Source organism: Capsicum annuum, chromosome 5 (genome assembly GCF_002878395.1).
Source record: "Capsicum annuum cultivar UCD-10X-F1 chromosome 5, UCD10Xv1.1, whole genome shotgun sequence".
Taxonomy (NCBI): domain Eukaryota; kingdom Viridiplantae; phylum Streptophyta; class Magnoliopsida; order Solanales; family Solanaceae; genus Capsicum; species Capsicum annuum.
The window spans coordinates 170,042,471-170,064,844 of record NC_061115.1 but is presented as its reverse complement, the minus strand read 5'-3'; the positions used below and the strand labels follow the sequence as shown (position 1 = coordinate 170,064,844).

The following is a 22,374-nucleotide window of genomic DNA, read 5'->3' as shown; positions in this document are numbered from 1 at the left end:
ATTAATTATATTGAATTTTAAAAAAAAAATTAAGGAATGACAAAATAAAAAAGTAATATTCATTTACAAAGAGGTCTATGTGGGTTTCCTATAAACTATTATTTTTTAAAAGAAATAATAATATAACATGTATTTTCTTCTTCAAGATAATGATTCTATTTCAGTAAAGATAATTGACCCAAAATTAAAAAACAAAGCTTAGCCCATAAATAAAAAATCAGGAAAAAGTTTCAGCCAAAGCAGACAAAATATGTAATAAAATATTTTATCTACGTAAATTATTAATTTAGAAATGGAAAGTAATCAACGATTGTTGTCTTGATTTTTTTCAATTCACCTTCATCTCCAATTCCATAATCCATATTGGAAGTATAGTTTCAAGAAAAATTGGCAGCTAAAATGTCAAAGAAGTTCATATTCGTACTTAATTTTTTTGACTCGTTTCGAGTTGTTTCTTGTTGGATCTGTAGTAGATGTTTAAAAATAATCTCCATTTATGTCAGTGAATATCTGATTTTGTGGTCTGTATGTTTGGCAAGCTCTTCTTTTCCTATGATTTTCTTTTTCTTTTTTCGATTTAAACATGCAAGTGAAATTTGCGATTTGTTTGTTGTTGGATTTGTAGTATATATTGGAAAATAATCCCCATTTATGTCTGTCAGTATCTGATTTTATGGCTTCTGTAAAGTCTGGTAAGCTCTCCTCTATCTGTGATTTTCTTTTTCTTTTTCGACTTTAACATGCAAGTGAAATCTGTCATTTTTATTGTTAAATTTGTAGTAGATTTTGAAAGATAATCTTCATTTGTGTCAGCAAGTATCTGATTTTATGATCTCTATAATGTCTGGTAAGGTCTCCTCTTCTGTGATTTTCTTTTCTTTTTTCGTTTGAACATGCAAGTGAATTAGAGATTTGATGCAGCTGAGCTGAAAAAAATATAGAATGGAACGAAAAGCTTGAGTAACAGAAGATTTGGAGTTGTATATTCATGTTAATGATATCTTCATGTTCCTTTTGTACTTGTTTTGATTATTCCATGGCATATATTAAGTCATATCTAAAAAGAATGGTGGATTGTTCAATTTTTTTATATTTTTTCCTTTTGATTTTTGGATGACTTTTTTTTTTTTTTTTGAATGTTCTCATGCTAAACAAACAATATTTGTCTGGTCAATATACATTATTCGATGAGTAACAACATGTACTAAACGTCTTCGACACATTAGTGCTCAATACCAGTTCTTATAGGAGGCATGCTTGACGCTATCGCTTGCAATTTTCATGATTTCTCCATAAACGTTTCAGCCGGTTCAAGGCATCTCCTTAGTGCATTATGTCCAAGTTGGGCTCTTTCGTTATCTCCAAATCCAAAGACTCATCCACAATTTATTACAACAACAATGTGGTATAAGCCAGTGCTAATTTGAGATAAGTGGTGGGATCTCAAGCTCTCCAAGATCTCGGTCTTCAGAACTTAATGTGATGCTCCTCTGTAACGGAACTTGAGGCTACCAAAGCCCATCCAACCAAAGTCATAAACAGAACCATTGTCTACCAGGACAAAAGTTTTCCTGAGCTATCCCTGACGTACCGATAGCTCAGGAATGGCGTTGTACACCATTCCACATTTAACCAAACAAAAGGTGCATTTCTCTTTGTTATGGCTTATCATTTCTCTTGGTGCATGTATCATCAGTATATGCATATACGATGTGCATTTATAAATGTGTTTCAAAAAGGTGTGTGGGTGAGCTTGGGATTGGACAGGTTTCCTGACCAGCATCTCTCGTCTTTCACAAAATAACCATTCAATGATGACTCATTGGATAAGTTGTTATGCAAGTGGAATAGCTACACAAGATTTTTAAACTTAATGGTTCTGAGTAATACTGGACGAAATCAAAATTGCCACATGCGACGATCTTTAAACCTCAACAGCCATACAAGCAATGCCTTGCCAACACATTCAAGGACTTCCCTCCATCATTTTTAGTACTTTTGGATTCTCTCCTGGCTTTTGAACCTGAGTATCGAAGTTCTGCTACTTTGGCACTTCAAAATGAGGTAACTTTAGTTTCTTGATGGTGAATAATTTGTTTTGTGTTTTCAGAGAGCTTTTTACTTAGTCAAATCAAGAAGCCAACTCATTCAGATGTTTCTTACTATATTAGCAATCTTTTCCCTTCGGGGAACTTAAGATCTTGTCCTCGTCGTATTTGATTGCTTCTATCCACGCGCTAGTAAAATATTGTATGATGCAGTTTTGGATACGAATTGCGATTATAGATATTTGACATTTAAGCACATTTGGTACTTTGATTTGCAGAAGGGGAGAAGGGGAGCCTTGGAGTAACTGGTAAAGTTGCTGCCATGTGACTAGGAGATCACGGGTTCAAGCCTTGGAAACAGCCTCTGGCAGAAATGCAAGGTAAGGCTGTGTACGATACACCCTTGTGGTGGGCCCTTCCCCGGACACCGCGCATAGCGATAGCTTTAGTGCACTGTTTATGGTTTTCGCCCTCTTTGTTTCTTTATACTGTTTGGATTCTCCGTTCCAGTTCTTCACAACAAAGCCTCTTCCGTGTGATCCATCATTTTTACCCAAGTATCCTACAAGCAAGGAATTTGATGCTAAGATGAGAGATGAGGAAGCAAAAAGGCACTCATTTTCTCATTTCTCCTCTTCTTTATAAAAATAGATTGATTGACATACAATTCCTTTTAAAAACTTTTTCTTTATTTAATCTGATGTTGTCCTTAAGGATATTTTGTTGATTCTTCTCTACCATTTATGTAAATCTAGTATGCTGGAATTTTCCCATTCAATTGATAAAGTTATTACTCCATCTAAAAAACAGTAGGTTGTGTTGTTGCATATTTTAGCGTATTGAGGATTTGGCATCTCTCAGATATTATGAGAAAAGTTCTAGTAACTTTATTGTTGCCCAAGAAAAGGCTTTCAGCTTGCGTTTTATAGTCATGGTCCCCCAGAAGTTCCTTTTTGGTTTATTTATTTCTCAGGGAAGGTAATGACTGTGATGTCAATTGTTTGTTTCTTTAGGTTTTCTTTGTTTGCATGTATGTCTATGAAATTTGATTTTTGGTGTGGGTAGATTTGACCATTCTGAATAGTAAATTAATTACATTAACTACTCTTTTTTTATTTTTTTCTGAAATTGGTTAGATTTTGTTGATTGTTTTTGTCTTAGTTTTTCACTTGAAAGGCTTGCTTTTGTTCGCAAAATAAACAGGGCTGTGTCAATTTGCTTTTATTGTAAATCTTGCTTATCGGGTACTTGTTAATCACCTGAGTATTGAGCTATAGGGTTGTGTCGAACATTTGCTTATAATATGTTGAACTCATAAGTGGTTATGGAAACTTCAATATTAGGTTAAAACCATATTAAGACTAATCTTAAATAAGTAGCATTCTCTTGTATCAGAATAGCTGCACATTAGCATAGATTTGTAAAATATCTCAACGGTACATTCTTCTGTTCCCATCTCAAATGGTGGAAAACTATTATCTGAAGTATATATATAAACATAGCCAATTCCTTTTTATTTTTCTTTTAAAATTCTTGCTCTGCATTCCTTTTCATCTTCATCTGGGATTTCAATTCTCGGCTTCTTGTAAGACATGCTATATTTGGTTGGCTTGTAAAGATTTGTGTTGGTCGAGTGAGGTACCGATAGCTTAGGTACTTCAACTGTTGTTTATTCACCAAAGAGAGCAATGCCTCCCAACCACTCAAATTCACCAAGCTCAAGTAGCTTCTTCTGTATAGGTTGAAACAATCAATATTCAATACAGGCTATTCATTACATATTTGATGAAAAGACCAATGACACAGTAATACTGAATCATGGGTCACCCCAATTTCACAGATTAGACTGAACTCTAGGCCAACTTCATATATACATGTAATGGTTAAATAATGCCTCCTATGAATCGAGAAATTTAAGAAAGTCGTCTTATATATTTGTGTGTTTCAAATTCAAGTTTAATGCTGCTTTACCAAGATAGTAAGAGCTATGTATTAATGTTTTATGAAGTTATAATACAAACTGTATTATATGAACTCACCAAAGAACTTTGTTCTCCTATGCAGATTAGTGGCTCTCTACCATGCTGGTCTTGATTTTCCTGCAGATTAGTGGCTCTCGTATGCAGATAAGTGTTATCGAAATGATCAAGTACTTCGATATTGATTTTTGTGGTTTATCGATTAGGGCAAGGATCATTGTAAAACAAAGAGAATTTTGAGCAACAACTATACTCTTTTATGTTGTTAACTGTGAAACTTATAAATCAAGTAATCAAACTGAATGTCAATTGATTTGTTAATTGATTTAGCATGCTCTATAACTGAGGGTTATCGGTTAAATTGATAAATAACTCGTCAGTCATATAAATAACTTGTCAGTAATACAAATTTTAGATCATTCCTAAATTGTTATTTGGATAACTCAATAGCAGTAAACGACAAAAACTTTTTATGGTTAATATTATTGATACAATTTGGTTTGGAGCAGTACTAATTAACTAAATCCAAAATTTACTTTTGATCAATGTACTTCGGCATCATCAATATATTTCGTCGAGTCAGATTTCTAATTAGGCAGGAGTTATATTATACCTTTTTCTCTCCTGTACTTTAACCAATTAAACATGAACATGCGTAATCCACAATTTTTTTTATTTTTTAAGTACGATTTCATGCTTGAAAATTTTCACATCATTAAGAAAAAATAGCTAGTGAAGGATGTATACTTTGTCATTCTGCAAAAGCATCTCTAATGATAATATCTTGTTGGAATTTTCGTTCTCTGAATTCTGCCACAAAAGCACGATGCGAACATTTAAATTTCATTGCATCTTAGTATTTGATATCTCATGTATAGAGTCAATTTTAGCAGCAGACATTTTTTTGATAAATACTGTATAGTGTTTTCTTTTTTGGGTTTTGAATTTGAAATATGTACATATCAGATTTTACAGAAATAATGTAGTTTTTGAATTACAGAGAGATAATAATGAGTAGTTGGGATAAAATTATTTAGATAATCAGTAAAAATTTAAATTGTTATCTGTTTAAAATATCTTCTTAGTTGAGATAATCAGTAAAGATTATTTAGATAATCACTAAAAATTTAAATTGTTGAAAGTTAGTGACACGTTTCTTTTTAAAATTTACACTTCATCTATATTTTTAAAAATTTACACTGCATGTGAGAAAATTTTTTTTTTTAATTTACACTGCATCTCTTTTTTAAAAAAAATTACACTGCATCTTTTTTCTAAAGTTGAAAGTTTAAAACAGATAATCAATAAAGATTATTTAGATAATCAGTAAAAATTTAAATTGCTGAAAGATAGTGACACGTTTTTTTTTTTTAAATTTATATTCCATCTCTATTTTTTAAAATTTAGACTGCATGTGAGACACGTTTCTTTTTAAATTTACACTTCATCTCTTTTTTTAAAAAAAATTACATGGCATCTCTTTTTTAAAGTTGAAAGTTTAAAACTTTCTAACTTTTTTAATTAAATTTTTTATTACAACTTTTTAAAATATTATCTTAAATATTGCCACGTGGCTATTTTAATAGCTTGACATGTGGCTTGTTGTCTTGATTTTGTTTTGCTTTTATATATATATTGATTATGAAAAAAAGGCGTTCTTTTTACCAGAAAAGTATTTTGGTCATCTAGGCCATGCTATAAGGAGGGTAAAAACTTACACGCACCGGTGTATATATCAAATTAATACTTTTTGCTTTATTTAAGTGATTAAATTAAGTAAATTACTTGTTAATTAATTATGATTAAGTAACATGAACTCTAAATTCAAACACATGTCATGCATGTATTGACTTGGTATATACACCGTGTGTGTGTAAGTTTTAACCAAGAGTACTCCGTCCTTTTGCTTTTACTCGTCACTAATTTTCTAATTAAATTTCTATTTTTACTTATTATTTTTAACATATAAAAAAAAGACAACTTCATTTTTTCTGTTTCGCTCTTAGCATGGATTATTTTTTTCTACAAATTAATTTCAAGATAAAATGTAAATATTATTTAATAAGGTAATTATAATAAAATAGTCATATTATTAATTATTTTTTAATAGGTGTGGCAAGTCAAAATGCGACAAATGAAAGCGAATGAAGGGAGTATTATTCTCTCCTCTATTCGTTTTTATTTTCTTCCTTTATTTTTACTTTTATTTATTTTTTTATTTTGAGTTATTTAATAATATTTATCTATTTCTATCCATTTTATCCTTTGTATTAAATACGATTTATCACCTAATACATTTTTCAACGTATTAAATTTGTATATTCAAAGGGTAAAATTATTCTATCATTTATTGCTTTTTAATTTATGTGTCAACAGGAAAGTGGACAAATAAAGATGAACAGAAGGAATAATTATAACATTTTGACTTGCACCCCATTAAAAATTAATTAATGATATGACTATTTTATCATAATATTTCTATTAAATAATATTTATTATGTCTTAAAATTAATTTAAAGAAAAAATGATTAACATTAAAAATAAAATAAAAATAAAAATAATCTTTTGTGATATATTAAAAATGACAAATAAAATTAAAAATATAATTAAAAAATAAATAACAAATAAAAACGAAGAGGAAAATAACAATTAAGAGCATTCAATGAAGTGATTAAGAGCTTTCAATGAGCAGAGACAAAAGCGTTGCTCCTCCCTTAATTCTTTAGTTGTTCATGTTGAACTTTGTTTAAAATGATGGTTGTAAGGACGTTTTGATTTCTTTGCAGTCAACGTAAGAGATTAGGTGCTCGTTGATAAATGATTTGGGATTTTTGAGTTTAATATACTCACTGGTTCCTATTTCTTTCTATCTTCTTGTGTCAGTCTATTTATATATCTATCGTCTATCCTTTTATTCCTTTACTTTTCGTATTTCAATTTTGTTATTTATTTAATTTTTGTGTTGTTCTCATCTTCGTAGAATACTCTTGTATCATTTGGTATTAGAGTTAAGCTTGATTTCATTCCTACGAAGTCAATCTTGGGTCTCATCATCGTGAAAAAATAAAAAAAATTACAAAAAATTACTATTCATATTTTAGGTATTAGGTCAAATTTTGAGTTTTCTTGTGTTTCTAGTGTTAGATTTGTGTTCCCTAACACTATTAGAGTCCAAATATCAAATTTGAGCTAAATCGGAGTTATATTGAGCCTTCTACTATCGTTGGAAGCTTAGGTTAAAGAAATTTGAAGTGGATTGAAAATCTGAAGATTTTGGTGAAGAATTTGAGCTAAATAATGTTTGGAATGAGTTTAGAAGGTTGAAAAGTGCCTAGATTCAAAATTTCAACTCATTTCGAGCTAAGGAGAAAAAGTTGACATTCTTGGCTTTCTTGGAGAGATTGTTATCTTTATCTTAAAAGTTCATCCAAAATTGAATGTTTGATCCAAAAAGAAAGAAGAAAAAGAGTGTAAAGTTGTTTGTACTAAAGAATCTCTAAAGTGATTCCAAGAATATTCTAAAAGAAAGTGCAAAGAGGACCACAAAAGGGACAATTTCGATCATTCAAATAGAGAGGGGCAACCAACTTGCCTTGGACCTATGCTCAGTCTGCTTTGCAGTTGCGCCTGAGCTGTTGCAGCATGTCAAGGTAGTATCTAAACTAATCAACTATGCCCAACATGTGTTGGACATGCGCCCAAGGTGCTCCAGCATGTCAAGGCAGCCCTCGCATGCGCTGGACATGCCTTTGAGGTACGCTCAAGGTGTGTAACACCTCTCCAATGCATCTCACGCCTCCAAAACACATTTCAAAACTCCTAAACTTTAATTTGCTCAGGTTTGATTCCTTAGTTTCACTTCTTGATTCCTAAATTCATCTTTTGATTCTTAAACTACTTAACAACACGTAATTCATCTACTATATTAATTGATTAGTTCTTGAGTTTGAATTTCTTCACCGTCTTCTTTCAATATTTTCTCTTTTTTCATATCATTGTTTGTTCTTGATCCAAGTCCTTACATCTTTAATTGAGTCTTTCAAACAAAAATTCATTCCGTCCACAAGTAGCAATTGACACCTTATGAACTACTGAAGTATAAACAATTTTCAACATTGGTCTATCCAATTGTGAGGTAATCAAAGGTGTGTAAACATGATTAATTGTGAGCTTTAATTTTACTAACGTTGACATTGTTGTTGTCTTTGTTAGTGTAATTTCTAGGTACAATGGCTTCGGAAGGCAAAACTTTACAAACCATGAAAAACCACTCAACACGTGTTATTTTAGCAGTCATTGAAACTCTCAATCGTAAAATTAAGTCCATAGACACTAAGATAGGATCACTTGACATTAAGGTGGGTTCACTTTTAAGGAGTATGCCTAATTTAGGTTGAAAATAGATAGCATGGAGGAGTCCCTTGATTCCATAGAGCAAATTCAAGATGCCTTAACCCATAGGCCAAACTTGATGATCTTAGAAGGGAATGATGAACAAGTAGGTAAGGAATATGAGATCATGAGAGGATTTTGGGAAGTAATGAAGAAGGAGAAAGTTGAGAAGTGGGAAAGAGAATTATCTTTTGAACAAGGAAAGAAAGACATGGCTCAAAGACAAGAAGAGTTGATTGGGAATGATGAGCTAAGTAGTTGCTTTAAAGGTGTGAACAAGAAACACTTAATTGTAGGACTCGTCATCAAAAACCCTTTGTTACCCACTAACCATGATACTAGCATTTTACATAATATCAACCCTTCTTATGTGCAGGTTCAAGAACATATAATCTCAAAAGAGGATCCAAGCAGAGTTCCCTATGAACATATGGTTCATGATATAACAGAGTTCTTAGCTAAGAATTTCAACTTTGAAAAGAGTGATGAAGAAATGACTCAAGGGAATATACTTGCCAAACTCCCTTGTGATGAAAGCTTCCCAAATGAGCAAATGAGCTTCCATGATGGATACCAAGGTGATGGCCATACTTTATTTGAGCTACAAGGTAAAATTATTATTTCTTACACTTCTTTAAACCTAGAATGTCATGATGTGGATAGTAGCCAAGTGAGTCTAGTTGGTGGTTTGCCTATAGAAGATTTGCATGGGTCTTCCTTTTCTGATACTATGGTATTGCTAAGTTGCATGATGATCAATTTCTTGTTATTGGTAAGCAAGCACTAGTTGATCCTCTTGATGAGAATTGATTCTTCTAGTAAAATCAATTGGTGTCCACCTAGTGCTAGCACTTGTGACTTGAATGAGGTCCCATTGGCAAGTGATGGAAGTAATCACTCACTAGTTGACCATTGTGAAAATCAAGGTGACTCTAGGTTGGCCTTTGAATTTCCAACAACTAGTGAAGAGGTGTGTAATGATCAACTTACCAATGAGTGTAGTCCACTACTTGAGCATGCGTGTGGTATTCTTGATAAGAATCAAGTTAGTGATAGTGTTAATAAATTTGATCATATGAATGAAAATGTTGTGAACAATGATATGTATCTTCTTGATAGTGAACTTACATGCTTAAATTCTTTACCTTTGAGTAGTGATCCCCTCTCCAAGAAAGATGTCTTGTGTGAATATGTGAGATCATTCCTTGTATAACACCTAGTGATGTGCAATGCGATGTGTTTAAAATAAAAGATGGCGTGCTTAAGATTCATATGTTAGTCTATTTCTTGAAATCCATTAAGAATATAGGATTGAGTGAAGATTACGCTAACTATCCAATTCTTGATAGTGATCTCTCACTTTTAAAAAAGAATGATCAATTAGGTGTTGATAACTTGGATTTTCTTGAATATTTTAGAAACTCAATAAGTGACTGTTCTTGTGAAAATATTTTTGGTTGTGATCCTTTGTATGACACCCACCCCTTGTTTGATAAATATGGGGATGAATTGCTTGATTCTTTTAGAGATATGAGTCATTATCTCTTTGATGTTAATGGTTATATGTGTTTAGTTGAGAATTATTTCCATTAAAGAGAAGGTGTTAAATGTTTAAAAATTTCTTCTTCTACTTCGTATGCCTCTATTAATGAGAATATTCATGGTGATGATCTTGAATCTAATATTGAGTATATGCATGAGGACACCTTAGTTGAAGTTACTTTGTGAGACACCTTTTTTTATGACACGACCCAAACTAGGGTCTCGTTATAATGGGCATCCTAAGTCCAACTAGGACTAGAGACCACCCCCTTTACCCAACAGATCTACGCATATCCTGAGTCGAATGAATTTCGACCAAATAACAAGATAGCGTTATTGTATAATCCAAGACTCTGGGATAGGTCTATGATCATGACCACCCAAACGAGCCTAACCGTCTGATACCAACCAATAACAAACCAAACCATAATCCAAAACCATAACCATATGAGCTCCATAATAATTATATATAATTCCAAAATAAAAGAGGATGGAACAGTGAGAAATTTAGTCCAACGATATCAGCCTTAATGCCAATGATAATACTAAGGCTGACACTAATACCGATGAAACACCCTGTTTCTGGACCTTAGAAAATTTCTTGGATTTTTGGTATCTAGACAGGATACGACTAGGGAAAACAACTCGTACACTAGGATACGAGTGGTATGGGTTAGTCATTTATTGATTAGTGTTGGTTGGTGGGTTGGAATTAGTTTCTCGAATGGGTACGACTTGGGTGGTATGAGTCGTATCAATAGATACGGGTTATTTGGTTCTTTGTTTAATCTTAGGCTTGGTAACTTAAGTTGGATCTATGTATGAGTGGCTCACCAAGAGCTGTAAGTCAAGGTACGAGTCATACCATGGACTCGTATGATGGGCAGTGTTTAATTCTCTTGGGATTCTATTCTGCTAGGGGTACGGATCATAAGTACTAGTCGTATACTTGGATATGACATGGTTTAGGGTGAGTAGTACCTTGGACAGTGTTGGGTCTAAGGGAGATGGCCTTGGGTACGAGTGGTGGGTACCACTTGTATTAGAGGGTACGACTAGTATGGATAGTCGTACCCACCTGACGAGATTTTTGAAAATTTAAGTGAGGGCAATATGGATATTTTCCCACTTAAACTAATAAGGCCCTACAACTTATATTCCTATTGGGAGGTTATTTGCCCTATTATTCTATTCATTAACACTTAGAAACTTCTCTTACAAATTCTGCAATTCTCTCTAAGGTTTTTGGGTGAAGAAAGGCTAGGGTTTCATATTAAGGATGAATTTGGGGCTTGTGTTGTTGATTTCTCTCCATCATCTTCTTGGTTTAAGGCATGTTCTCTTCCCTCCTTGTTAGTTCCAACTAAAGTCAAGGTTTGTACAATGTTTTCATAGTTTGATTATTGTATGATTTTTTATTACAAATATAATTTGGGGGTTTTGGTTATAAATGCTTGGTTATTGTTTTCCTATATTTTAATTATGCTTTTATATTCTTTAATGGTGGTTTGGATAATTGGTTGCATTGGAATGGTTATTTGGTAATTGGTTTTAGTTTTGGAAATACTATGCCCCAATGTGTTTGATAAATACCTATGAGAATGTTTTCACTACATTGTTGGATTTTTAATGGAACTATTGCATTGTTTGAACTTGGTAATGGAACCCTAAATGGTTTGGAAGGATTAAATGGAAGGGTTTGGTTTAATAAACATCTGTGTGGGGTACCATGGAGTTCCCCAAGTAAACTTGTTAATGGGACACTTGTGGGGTATAATGGAATCCCCCAAGAAAACATAATGGAACACTTGTGGGGTACATGGGACTTCCCCAAGTTAACTTAGTAAATAGGTACATGGGAATCTCTTTACCTTACAAGGTTTGGATAGGGACAATACTTGTATGTTATAGTCGGTATGATGATACCACCATTAATAGCCTTGGTAAATGATAAATGGTATAATGGATTGGTTGGTTGAAAATGGTTTTAAATGGGCAATAATGGCAAGGTGTGATGCCTAACTGTGAAGTTGAGAGTTCAATGAATGAACACTGAAAACTTATGTTTGCCAACATGAGGGGTAGGGCATGTCAACCCTTTTATGATACTATAAGGTACGAGGGAGTCCTCTAAGTACATAGTACAAATGTATCATGGAGTCGAGGGTACTTGGGAATCCCTTACTCTTATAGTATCTCCGGTTCGTGCGGCTATACGTATCGGGGCTTGTTCAGGGGGGTTACACTGGACCCATATAGCCCGTGGGTAGTTAAGGATGGTTAAGCTTCACATACTCAGGTAAATGGTTTTCAATACATGCTAAACTCGATTCCCTTTCCCGACATGGTTATATCTATATATATGTATGGTTTGTATGCATATGGTTGGTTTACTTGGTTTTACCGGTTGGCATTATTTTATCCTTATCTTGAGTTCATGATAGCATTCACCCACTAACCTGTATTCGAATGGCTGTATCCCCACGCGATACAGAAACCGACCGTTCTACTCCTCCTGCTTAGGTACCGTACATTCGGGATAAGCTACTGGATTGAAGTAGTGAGCTTCCATCTTTATAGAAGGCTCCATTTCATGGATGTTATTTCATACTTTGGCTCATTTATGGATATTAGTTTTGGCTATGGTTGGGGGTATGTACCAATCAGTTTGGTATTCTTTTTGTTAGAGGCTTTTGTGGAACTACTATGGGTTGGCATGGGCAGGATCGGTATTGATGTCAGGCTTAGTATTGGTATTGGGGCTGACACGGGTTGACTATATTGTTGGTTGTTCCATCCTCTTTTATTTTGGGACTATATATAATTATTACGAAACTCATGTGGTTATAGTTTGGTTGGTTTGGCTATTGGTTGGGTTTAGATAGTTGGACTCGGTTGGGTCGATCTTACTAATAGACCTATCCAAGAGTTTGTAATCTGGATAGTTATGCTATCTTGTTATATATTCAAAATTTATCCAACTTAGGGAAGGCGGATGGAGGTTGGGTTGGGTATTTGGGGTGGTCTCCGGTCCCTGTCGGACTTGGGATGCCCATTACAACAAGACCTCAGATCAGATTTTGTCAATCGATCCCACTCATACCAACCCATAGTAATTCCACAAAAATATCCAACTAAAATAAAACCAATATAAAGTTAGGACATGCCCCCAACAATAGCCAAAACCAATATCCATAAAATAACCAAAGTATATGAAAATGTCCATACATGAAATGAAGCCTTTAGGAAAGATGGAAGCTCGCCACTTTGATCCAAAAGTTGATCTCGAAATTTGATCACTATAAAGGAAGAGTAGAATGGTCGATTCCTGCATCGCATCGGGATAAAGCAGCTCGAAGATGGGTTAGTAGGTGAACTCTAGCATGAACTCAGGATAAGGATAAAATAATGTCATCCAGTAAAACCAAGTAAACCAACTATATGCATTCAAACTATACATACACACACATATATATAACCATGCTAGAAGAGGGAACTAGGTTCAGCATTCATTTAAAATCATTAATCTGGGTATGTGTAGCTTAACCGTCCTAATACCATCCACGAGCTATATGGGCCCAGTGTAACCCCTTGAACGGGCCTCGATGCGTGTAGCCGTATGAAGATACCATAAGAGTAGGAGATTCCCAAGTACCCTTCTCTCACCATGATACATATGTACTGTGTACTTAGAGGATTCCCGTGTACCTTACGAGTATCATATATGGTCGCCATGACCAACCCCTCATATCGGCAAACATGAGTTTTTGGTGTTTGTCAATAGGACTCCCACCTTTTCGGTTAGCTATTACACCTCGCCATTATTGCCTAAATAAAACCATTTCCAACCAACTAATCCTTTATTCCATTTATTATTATCCAAGGCTATTAATAGTAGTATCGTCATACAGGCTATAACTTGCAAGTATTATCCTTAGCCAAACCTTTCAAGGTAAAGGGATTCCCTTCTACCCATTTACCAAGTTAACTTGGGGGAGTCCCATGTATCCCACAAGTGTTCCATTATTATATTTGCTTGGGGGAGTCTAATGTACCCCACAAGTATTCCATTAATATATTTACTTGAGAGATCCCATTGTACCCCACAAGGATGTTTAATTAACCATAACCATGACCACCAAACCATTTCATTTAACCATTTAAACCATTTATAGTTCCATTACCAAGTTCAAACCATGCAATATTCCATTAAAAATCCAATAATATAGTAAAAACATTATCATAGGCATTTTATCAAACATGTTGGGGGCATAGTACTTCCAAAACCAAAACCAATTACAATGTGACCATTCCCATGCAACCAATTATTCAAAAACCACCATTAAAACATGTAATAACATAATTAAAACATGGTAAAACCATAACCAAGCCATTATAACCAAAACCCCAAGACATATTTAAAAACCCCAAAAACATACAATAAATCATGTCATGAAAACATTGTATAAAATCATGCCTTTAGTCAGAACTAACAATGAGGGAATAATACATGTCTTAATTGAGAAGATAAAGGAGAGAAATCACCAACACAAGCCCTAAATTAATCCTTAAGATGAAACCCTAGCTTCCTTTGCCCAAGAACTTTAGAGAAGATTAGGAAGTGTTTTCTAAGTGTTAAAGAATAGAATAATAGAGCAAATAACCTCCCAAGAGAATTAATAGTTGTAGCACCTTATTAGGTTAAGTGGAAAAATATCCAGTTTGCCCTCTCTTAAACTGTATAAAAATCCCATCATAGGGTACAACTACCCCACATGAATTATACCGCTTGTACGAGTGGTACCCACTACTCGTACCGAAGGCATCCCCGTTAGACCTAACACTATCCAAGGTATGACTCAACCAAACCAAGTCATCCCCAAGTATAAGACTAGTACCCTTGACCCGTACCCCTGGCAGAATAGAATCACAAGAGGTTTTGAACACTGTCTACTATACGAGTCCATAGTACGAATCGTACCCTGGCTTACAGACCATGGTGAGCCACTCGTACTTAGATCGAACTTAATTTTTCAAGTCTAAAATTAAGTGAAGGAAAGAACCAGACCCAACAACCCATATCCATTAGTACGACTCATACCACTCAAGTCGTATCCAATCCAGGAACCAAATTCAGCCCACCATCCATCACTGGTCAGCATATGACCAATCCATACCACTCGTACCCCAGTGTATGACTCGTTCACACTAGTCGTAACTTGTCCAAAAATAAGAAATCCAAGAAATTTTCTAAGGGCCAAAAACTCAGGGTGTTATAGTTTCCCCTACTAGGAACATTCGACCCGAATAACGGACAAAGTAGGGTAAGCACAATTCATTTGCATTATCAAACATCCATCTAACCTTTAACCAAGTTAAAAAATAAAGATGAAAAGATATTAATATTTCCTTTAACAAAGTTTGAAAACAAAAGCATGTTGAAGAACACATACCTTCTGCACAAATTCCAGGAGCAGAAAACAAATGGGAATACTTGGTCTCCATGTCCTCTTCCGCTTCCCATGCAGCCTCTTCCACCTTGTGGTTCTGCCATAGAACTTTAATCGAGGCCACATCCTTGGTCCATTACCGATGAACCTACCGTTCCAATATCTCAACTAGGACCTCTTCATAAGACAAAGAATCCGAGACACCCAATCCTTTCAAAGGAACAACCAAAGAAGGATCACCAATGCACTTTCTTAACATGGAAACATGAAATATCGGATGACCGGAGCTCAAACTAAAAGGCAACTCCAATTCATAAGCCACATTACCAGCCCTCAGCAAAACCGCATAAGGACCAATAAACCAGGGACTGAGCTTTCCCTCTTTACCAAACCGCATTACTCCTTTTATGGGAGATACCTTTAGGAACACCTTATCCCCAATCTCAAACTCCAAATCTCTACCTCATACATCCACATTGGACTTTTGGCGACTTTGGGTAGCCTTAAGCCTATACCAAATCATCTTTACCCTTTCCATAGCCTGATAAACCAAATCCAAACCAAACATATCCGCCTCACCAAGCTCAAACCAACCAATAAGAGATCTACACCTCCTACCATATAATACCTCAAAAAGGGCTATACTAATCCTAGACTGATAACTATTGTTATAAGCAAACTCTACCAAAGTAGATGCTCAACCCTATTGCCACCATAATCAATTACGTATACCCGAAGCATATCCTCCAATGTCTGAATAGTCCTCTTTTCTTGCCAATCTATCTGAGGATGAAAAACAGTACTCAGAATAACCCTAGTCCCCAATTCTTTATGAAAAGATCGCCAAAAATTAGATGAAACTGCGTACCACAATCAGAGATAATTGAAACAGGTACCCCATGCAACTTCACAATCTCTTTAAGATACAACTTCGCATAATCCTCCGCCAAAAAGGTATCATTAGCAAAAAGTGAGAAGATTTCGTCATCCTATCCACGATAATCCAAATCAAATCAAATTGGTTCTGAGACCGAGGAAGACTAGTAACAAAATTCATATTGATTACCTCATGTTTCCATTCGGACAAATCAATTTCTTGATACAACCCACCAGGCCTCATGTGCTCAACTTTGACTTGTTGACACACCATGCACATGGCTACAAAATTATCCACATCCCTTTTCATACCATTTCACCAATACATCTCCTTGAGATCATAATACATTTTTGTCAAACCGAGATGAAAAACATAGCGCAATTCATGTGCCTCAGCTGAAATCCTTTGTCGTAAACCTTCAACATCAGGAACATACAACCTTTTTTGGTACCGTAAAGTACTATCACCACCGATCTAAAATACCATTACATTTTGCCCACCAATATCATTTTTTATTTTTATCAAAATAGGATCTAACACTTGCTTCTCCTTGATCTCTGCACCAAGAGACGACCTAACCACTTTCTAAAAATTACCCACCATCCTTGGAGTCCAAGAGATGAACTACAAGATTGGACAAGTGGTGATATCCTTTACCAATTCCCACTTTTTTTCTCCACATGATCCAAACTCCCCATGGACAACCTTCTAAGAGCATCAACAACCATGTTAGCTTTACTTGGGTGGTAGTGAAGATTCATATCATAGTCCTTGAAAAGCTCCAACCATCTCCTCTGCCTGAGATTTAGCTCCTTTTGAGTGAACACGCACTGTAGACTTTTACGACCCGAAAAGATATCCTTGTGCACTCCATATAAATAATGCCTCCAAATTTTCAAAGCAAAAACCACCGCCAACAGCTCCAAATCATGAGTAGGATAGTTCCTTTCATGCACCTTTAACTACCTAGAAGCATATTCAATCACCTTCCCATGCTGCATCAAAACACAACCAAGTCCCACCTGAGATACATCACAACAAACCACAAACCTCTCATTGCCTTAAGGCAATATCAAAAGTGGAGCCGAAGTTAGCTTATCCTTAAGCTTCTCAAAACTCCCTTAACATGCATCCAAATTTGACCATTTCAGAGTCAATTTAGTCAAAAGGGCAGCTATCGTAAAAAAGCTTTCCACAAACCTTCTATAATACCCATGCAAACCCAAGAAGCTTTGAATTTCGGTTGGTGTCGTGGGTCTAGGCCACTTCTTAAACACAACCACCTTTTGTGGATCCACCATGATCCTCTCACATGAAATAATATGACCCAAGAAAGTCACAGCGTTCAACCAAAACTCATATTTTGGGGAACTTAGCATACAACTATTGCTTCTTCAAGGTCTGTAACACCATACGAAGGTGATTGGTATGATCTACCTCACTTTTAGAATACACCAAGATGTCATCATTAAACACAATGATAAAAAGATCGAAGAACTGCCTGAAAACCCTATTCATCAAATCTATAAATGTCGTTAGGGCATTAGTCAAGCCAAATGACATCACCAAGAATTCAAAGTACGTATACCGAGTACGAAAAGCCATCTTAGGGATATCCACCTCCCGAATCTTAAGCTGATGATATCTAAGACTGAAGATCTATCTTAGAAAATAACTTGGCACCTTGCTATTTTATCCCTTTACGGGTTTCATTTTGGTGAGAAAATGGTTTTGATCTTAAAACTATTTCAAGAAAAGTTGAGAAAATTACGAAAGAATTTTAGGAAAATTTACAGAGTCGCCACTTGCTTTTTATAAAAAAAAATTAAGAAAAAATCTAAAAGAGTTTCAAAGGTTAAAAAACAGAAATAAACCTTTAAAACTAGAGATTTTGGATAAGGGTTCAATTAACGCCCTAAGAAGGTTTTTAAGGCACTTAGGAGCATTCGTTTAAAACGGTTTACCAAAAAGAATCTAACTTGACTAATTAAAGTGGCTAATTTTTGCAAAAACTTGATTTTATAGAAAATATTAAAATTATTAATTTAAACATTTAAAAATGACATTTATTTGTTCAAATGAGAAAATAACTTGCTTGAATTAAGTTTCCATTTCTATGGGACTTTAATAAGAAAATAATTTTTGTCTTTGTTACGGAAAAAGAAGGAATTTGCATAATAATTATTTATTATTATTATTAAATCATAGTAAGTTCGAGTAACACTTTTTGGGAAGAACATTAAGAGCGCATCATATTAAAAGCATCTTATTAATTATAGAAAGTTCAAATTGACAGACAAAATTAGTTTATTGAATTTGAAGAAAATTAATTTAATTCGAAAAAACTATTAGTCACATGAGAAAAATAAAGTATTATTTTAAAAATATTTAATCTTTAAACGACTTGTTTTAAAGAGAAAATTGAGGGAATCAATTTAATTCGTTTTAGATAATGTAGAATTATGTGAGAAAATTATATGTTAAGTAACAAAATCAAGATAAAATAGAATGACGACAATTTAGGGAATTACTTAGTTTAAGAATATAAATTAGAGTTAGTACGTATAAACAACAATAACATACAAGGAAAAAGGAAACAAAAGTTTAAGATTTGGGCCTTCATTGGCCCATTAGCATGTTGTCCAGCTTTTGGACCCCATTCTAATGGACTTGGGTCCATTTTCTAAAGTGTATACTAGCTGTATATTTACAGCTTCAATATCTGCGTTTTTCTTGTGTACATGGTGTATATGCGACTGTATCTCCGTCATGTATACATAACCTCGGTCCCCCATCTGTATGCCAACTTCACTTCCACGTTTTACACTGTATATCTTCTGTATACATGCGTATACAGCCTTGTTTCTTCAAAAATAAAGGTATTTGAGACTTTGGTGAGGCTCGGACACGACGAAGTTCGAATGCGAGGATAAATGAAGTCCAAGTGGACTCGGATTCATCTCACATGCATAAAAGAAAAGATAAAAAGTTAATATATGTCGAGTTCAATAAGCTACATCAAATAAGAAGCACTCAAATGCATGCGATTGTCACACGAGATTCACAGTTAGTCATACATAAACACGTGCTTTAGACAAATATGATAGATATTCGACAAAGAAAAAATCTTTTACTGCCTTTACCCATTAAGTAGGAGCATGTAAATAGCATGTAAGTGTATGAAATCAAACAATAACATATTTGCGACTTTGGAAAAATTAAAAAAACGAATCCAATACTATTTTCCGGTAAGAGCAACATAGTCATGCATCCAAATGCCTAAAGCACACATCAATGAACAAACTTGAATTTTAAATGTACAATAAAGTAAAAATCTTTTTTTAGAGGAAAATAACTTACAGTGAACTATAAGCCACAATGGGCCAAATTTGATTATCAAAATAACCATTCTAACTTGAAACAACAACTCAAAAAAAAAAAAAAACAGTAGCAAAACCATAGTTGATTAGGCGTGCGAGACAAATACACATTCAATTTGCAACTAATTGATTTGCGTTTTTAATTTTCGAAGGAGAACGTAACCACCGCATGCAAAACTGTCTCAATAACACAACATTATTCAATTTGCAACTAATTGATTTGCGTTTTTAATTTTCGAAGGAGAACGTAACCACCGCATGCAAAACTGTCTCAATAACACAACATTGGATCCTCTAATCTCAATTTTCAGCAAAAAACACTTTCTCGACCAAGTTTCAAAATCAAACCTTGCACAAAACAGACTACATATCCACATACTTACGCACTTGCATATTCATGTGCGAAATAATTTATTTTTTTTCGAAATCAAAACTTACATACATCCACAAATCCGAAGATCAAAAACATAAAGAGAAGTAAACGAAAATTAGACAAGGAAGGGGTTCGCACCTTTTCTGTGGCAGCGAAACTGGAATGAATGAGCCTTGGCGATGAACTTCTACCACCGAAATTTCAATTCAACCTTGTCGAGACTTTATTTTTGAACTTTTCGGTTACGTAAGGTTATCAAATTTTTCCCCGAAAAAGTCCTCCTTCACCCTATCCCTCACTCTCTATTTATAGGGAAAAAGGTTTAGGGCTTTCAAATTTGAAAATGGGACTATGAATTGATTTTCTTGGGAAATTTGATGTCCACAGACAGGACAAAGAAAAGAAACGTTGGACATTAAATCTTAAAAGAAACGTTGGACATTAAATCTTACCCTAAAAAAGGGAATCATGGACTAGAGAGATGAAAGTTCTCTTATTTTTTTGCCAAAGATGGCTGAACGAGGGGGGGGGGGGGGGGGGCAAAATGGTAATAGAACGTGAAAGTGGCTAATTTTGATTTTGAAGCTGTTATTGTTGTTGGTCAACGTCTCGTTTCTGGGTGTGGGGCGTGGGTTTTGGTTGAAGTCGTTGCTGCTGTTGGAATCCCGTTGATGGGGATTGTTCATTGCTGTTGGTGCTGTGTTAGTATTTGATTTTGACTGTTGTTGCGTCTGTTGTTGAGTTGCTGAGGGGAAAAGTATATGGAGCTGGGCCGGGTCGCGGGCGGCTGGACAGTTTAGGAGGTGTAGTGTTTGGAGAATTCGGTCGCTGGTCTGCTGATTTGTTGATATTGTTGGGCTGTTTTAAGGAGGTGTAGCTGTTATTAGGCCTGGAGTATTATATGAGTGCTGCTGGCCCAATTTTAAAGGGTTTAGGGGGGGAGGGGAGGGGGGTTTATAAAATTAGATTAATAAATAGGAGTCCAATTAAAAATTGTAAATACTTTATGTTAATAAAATGACCACAATTGAATTAATTGAATAAAAATTGAGACAAAATCAACTTTAATTAATTTAACGAATTTCTCAAACTTAATAATTTTGAAAATAAATATTTAATGAAAGTACAATTATTTTTGTTTCCCTTTTTTTTTTCAATAATAATAATAATAATATTATAATAAATAAAAATTAAGAAATTAATTATGTCATCAATTTCTTATTTTCAATTGATCTTGAGAAAAGCAAAATATTCGCAATTTAATCAAACTTTTTCACTCTGACTAAATTCTAAAGCATTTTCTCTAACTGGTAATTATATAATCGTGTATAATTAAACACTAAATATATTAATTTCACCTAAATTCAAAAGGTAGGGTTGAAATTTATTTCAAAATAACTACAAATAAATATTTTAAAACTATTTAAAATTGAGAAATTCAAAAATTAATTTAAAATGTGGAGGACAAAAATTAGGTGTCAACACTTGCAAATAATAAAACAGGTCATCTATCCTTGGAAGAAGATGCTTGTTCTTGACTGTTACCTTATTGAACTACCGATAGTCAATGCATATCCAAAGGGAACCACCCTTCTTGCGCACAAACAACACCGGTGCACCCCTCGAAGATACACTAGGATGAAAAACCCCTTATCTAGAAGATCCTTAAGTTGCTTCTTGAGTTCCTTCAACTTAGCCGAAGTCATTCTGTAAGGAGGAATATATATTGGATGAGTGTTCAGAACCAAATCAATACCAAACTCAATCTCCCTATACAGAGGACACCAGAAAGATCATCCAAAAAGACCTCGGGAAACTCACTTACTTGAATCGAAAGAAAAGAAGGACTTTTCGAGTTAGAATCTTTAACTCGAACCAAGTGATAAAGACACCCTTTGGAGATTAATCTCCGAGCTCTAAGATAAGAAATAAACCTTTCCCTAGGAGATAAGGAACCACCCTCCCACTCCATAACCGGTTCACCAGGGAACCTATAGACAACCTTACTGGTCCGACAATCTAAGGACGCATAAAAGGAGTGTAACTAATCCACACCTAGAATAATATCAAAATCCACCATATCAAGTTCAAATAAATCTACCAAAGTCTTTCTATTACCAACAAATATCACACCTATATAGACTCTCTTAGCAATAACCGAGTCACCTACTAGGGTAGAAATAGAAAATAGATCCGAAATAACCTTTGGATCAAAATCAAAACACACAACCACAAATAGGGTCACATAAAAGAGAGTAGACCCTGGATCAAGCAGACAATACACGTCATGAGAAAAGGGTTGTAACGTACCAGTAACGACATCAGGTGATGTC

At 34.5% G+C, this 22,374-nt stretch overlaps 1 long non-coding RNA gene across 3 annotated transcripts; it reads left to right on the top strand.

Moving 5' to 3' along the window:
• Window positions 1-208: 208 nt before the first annotated feature.
• On the top strand, window positions 209-4,364 carry LOC107848209. 3 transcript variants are annotated; one of them, XR_007056040.1, is made up of 3 exons: window positions 229-1,643; window positions 1,740-2,064; window positions 4,113-4,364. It is a non-coding gene; the product is annotated as an uncharacterized LOC107848209 (long non-coding RNA). The 3 variants fall into 3 exon arrangements; XR_007056041.1 differs by having other exon boundaries at window positions 230-1,643; window positions 1,768-2,064; XR_007056039.1 differs by having other exon boundaries at window positions 209-2,064.
• The last annotated feature ends 18,010 nt before the right edge of the window (window positions 4,365-22,374 follow it).